This window comes from Lactuca serriola, chromosome 3, assembly GCF_051521515.1.
Source record: "Lactuca serriola cultivar US96UC23 chromosome 3, Lser_US96UC23_V15, whole genome shotgun sequence".
NCBI classification, from domain to species: Eukaryota; Viridiplantae; Streptophyta; class Magnoliopsida; order Asterales; family Asteraceae; genus Lactuca; species Lactuca serriola.
In genome coordinates, this window is record NC_136410.1 from 120,066,686 (window position 1) to 120,070,670 (window position 3,985).

Below are 3,985 nucleotides of genomic sequence, written 5' to 3' on the forward strand. Positions count from 1 at the left end.
TCTACAACTCCTAAATGAACAGATCTAAGGATATCTCGACCTATTAGGGCATCCATACAATCATAAGGCTTGAGAAAAGCATCAAACTAGTTCTAGAAGAGTTCTAATGGAGGTTTAAAGCATAAAAGGGGAGGAAATCCGAAGAATACCTCAATGAACTCTGATTTGCCCTTGGATCTTTGCTTTACACCTCTTCTCCTTGCTCCTTTCTTCTTCTTCTTCTTCAAGCCTTCACAATTTCACACAAGAACACTTAGATCACTCAAGGATGGATTAGGGTTTTCTCACAGCTCTCTGAGGGTGAAGGAGGCGAGATTGGGGGCTATAAGGTTGTTTAAATAGTGAGCAACCCGGGGATTTAGGGTTTCTTCCAGGCAGGCAGACTCGCCGAGTCCCAAATATGGACTCGCCGAGTCGCCGACTAACACGTGCTCGAAATCCCGTCCCTACTCGGCGAGTCAGGCTATGAACTCGTCGAGTCCCTCTTGCAAACTTCTAATTAAATACTATGGAATCATCGTACCGGAGACGGGTCGTTACAGTTTGCTCAACCCCAGTACTTGACCTGGAGTTCGAAGAAAATTACAATTGTCAAGGTTCTGAAGCCGTACTCAGCAGGGAAGTTTGTTAATGTGAAATTCAAGGTGAATCGAGGCTCTGAAGGCTCGGTCATAACTTCACCCTTGCTGATCTACCAAACCTCAATCCCCATGACTGGATACTCCTCAACATATCTTACTGTCAAATCCATAGGAGTATCAGCCAATCATTGATCATGTCAAACGAATGCTTGTGTGCTACATTCACGAGGTAGCAAAGATGGACCACGAAATTGCCTCTGCCATTCACAAGCAAACCACGATCAAAACTATGGGCAGAGCAGGCAATGTTAATACAATGGTCAAGGGCAAGATTGATTCAAAGTACCACACTGTCGAAGGACAGAAATGCCTGTTCACTCTTGTTGACAAGCACCTCTTCTCAACTTCTTGCTTGGAGCACATATTGGAGATTATTCAGATGTGTGATCAGAACACTACAGCCGACAAGAAGATGTTTACTGATATGCTGAGATGGTACATTCAATTTCGGCAGACTGTTCTTGTTATTATCCCTCGGTTGTTCAAAGTGGTCAAGACTGTGAAGCTAACTCAAAGAAAGTGATCTCTCGCATCATTTGATGCAAAGGGGAGATTGTTGGGCTAATAGTGTTGCGTCATGGCCTCGGTCCTTAGCCCAGTTTTGGTTGCCGGTTTGGGCATGTCCAACCGTGTACGTTTTGTTCTAGGGTTTAGTATTTAAGCTGCATCCATGCAGTCTTTTGAAGTTCATGCTTTTATTTTTTCTTTATTCAGTTTTGTAAACCCTAACTCGCCTCTACAGTGGAAGTTCTTCATCGAGCTCTGCTGAGGCGTGACTATATTTGAATCATAAGCACAACGTTGATTCTATTATGTGTTCATTATATTATTGTGTTTGTTTTTGTTTGATCTTTATCTTTTACCTGTGAAAGATCTAATCGATCTGAGTTTTATTCTCATCAGGTTGGAAACATGATATGTTGGTATTTCGTTGGAAATATTCTGTTAGGAAACCTAGTTGGTATTTTGTTGGAAATTCCCTACGAAATATTTTGTAGGAAATATGTTAGACATTTCGTCAGAATTTTGTTGGTACTGTGTTTTCCACGGCCTTTTTTCCAACAAACCAATTTTGTTGGAAGTGTGTTGGTAAACCCTGTTTCCAACAAATTACCAACGCAATAGCTTGTAGGTACTCCTACATTTCTCAAGTAGTGTGATTTCCCTTATTTAAAGGGATGATAATTTTTTAATTATTTACCATAATTAGATGTGGTTAATATTACTATTATACCCTTATATTATTTATTAATGATTTGTTTTTCTTTTGTTCTTATTGGTCCCTCCGCCATACAATATATGTCCATCACCATATTAACCTAGCTATATATATATATATATATATATATATATATATATATATATATATATATATATATATATTTGTCGGCATTGTGAGCATTGGAATTCCAAGCCTATCTTCGATCATCTTGTAGCATGTATGTTCAGTTTAGATCTAAGTCTTTAGCATTTAATGTATAATGGTATTTGCTACTGAATGATTCTAGCACTATTAAGAACAGTTAAAGTTGTATGTTTGCTAATATTTCATTTAGTGTAATATACTGCTAATATATTATTTAAAAAACAAATCGGGTATTTTGGTATACCCAAATTTTTTGACACCTACCCGATACCCGAACTAACTAAATATTGGGAGTATCGTATACCTGAATTTTCATACCCGATACCCGAATGTATTCTACGTGAATTTGAAACGGTTAGGACGGGTAGTTCAAGTTTCGGTTATTTTTGACATGCCTAATTTGGGTCTCCATTTTATTCATCCCTCTTAGGTATCCATGGGTTTGAAAAACTAAGTTATTGTTGACCAGTGGATTTTGATCTCTTAAGCTACCAATGTGACATGTCGTTACAACATGTTTTTAGTTGCAAGGTTATGTTTATGTTAATTGTACAAGGCGAATGTACGTTGCATATAGATCGATTGGTAGAACTTGTGAATTTGATATTATTAAAATGTGAGGAATAAAACATCCCTTGAAACGTTTGCTGACGGGAAAAATAAACGCCTACTAATGTCCTCAACCAAGTTTTTGTTTATGTAATATCTAGCTACAAAAGCAAAAAACATGACAAATACTTTAAGACCATTGTTTTATAAACACTGCATGTGGATGAGCCCCACCTTGATATGGATCCCCAGATACATAGAATCCATTTGGTGTTACTAACCAATAACAATGTGCGGTACCCGATTCTCCTCGATAACATATGTCACGAATGTGGTTGTCATACAAAGCTAAGCTTTGAAATCTTGAACCCCACCAAAAGTAGCCATAATAAAGAGTGAGACCATCTATCCTGGCACAAAAAGACCAGGTGTAATTTCCATTGAATGGAATGGTATGATTCCCAAAATCAGTATCTCCTGATTTGATATGCGCAACAATATTACCATAGACAATACTCTGAACAGAAACATCCCACTTTGTAGTAAAACATGAATGAGCTATCAAAGCGAATGAGGATGCTAGTATTACAAAGATGAATACGTTATGCATTGTAGAACACATGTCAAGAGTTTACATATCTTTTGTGCATGCAACTTCTTTCTATTTATATGTGTTTATGAAGGATGATGGCAACCAAACTTTGAGGGATTTCTGAAAGAGTCTCATCATTGCCCTTTTAATGAGGAATGTGTTTCATTCCCATGGAAGATTCTCATTAATGCCCTATTAATGCCCTTTTCTAGATTCTCAATTTTTGAATTGTTTTTAAAAAATTGTTAGTTATAATGGTGTTTGTAATTTTTTTTAAATATATTAAATTTTGAAATAACACCGATTTGGTAAATATTTTTAAAACTATACCTATTTGGTAAATATTTCTTTTTAAAACATCGTATTTGTTAAAAAAACTCAATATTTTTGATTTGGTAGTTTTTCGTACAACTTACGTTTTACGTCATATGTTTTCATAGGTAATTCTATCATATTTCGGCTTTGTAAAGCTCATCAGGTTCATCGATAATTCTATCTTATTTCGGTTTCCGTTCACAACTATATTTTTATGATGCAATGGGTGAAGAAAAAAATATCATTCATGTGGAAGGATGTTTGAGTTATGTATATGTTTATCTATTGTTCTATAATCTTGGAGAAAGAAGTTGCTAAATTATAGGCATTTGAAACTATATGGTGCAAAGATTTTACACTAATAGTTATTTCATTGGTTGGGTTCTGTTTGGCGATGTTTATAATCCATCAAAAAGCAACCCATTTGACCTTTAAAGTAAAAAGTAAGGGTTTAGGGGATCAAGAGTCCATACATGTTTTGGGATTAAGAGATTTTAAGTGTGTGTGTGTTTGTTTCATAAA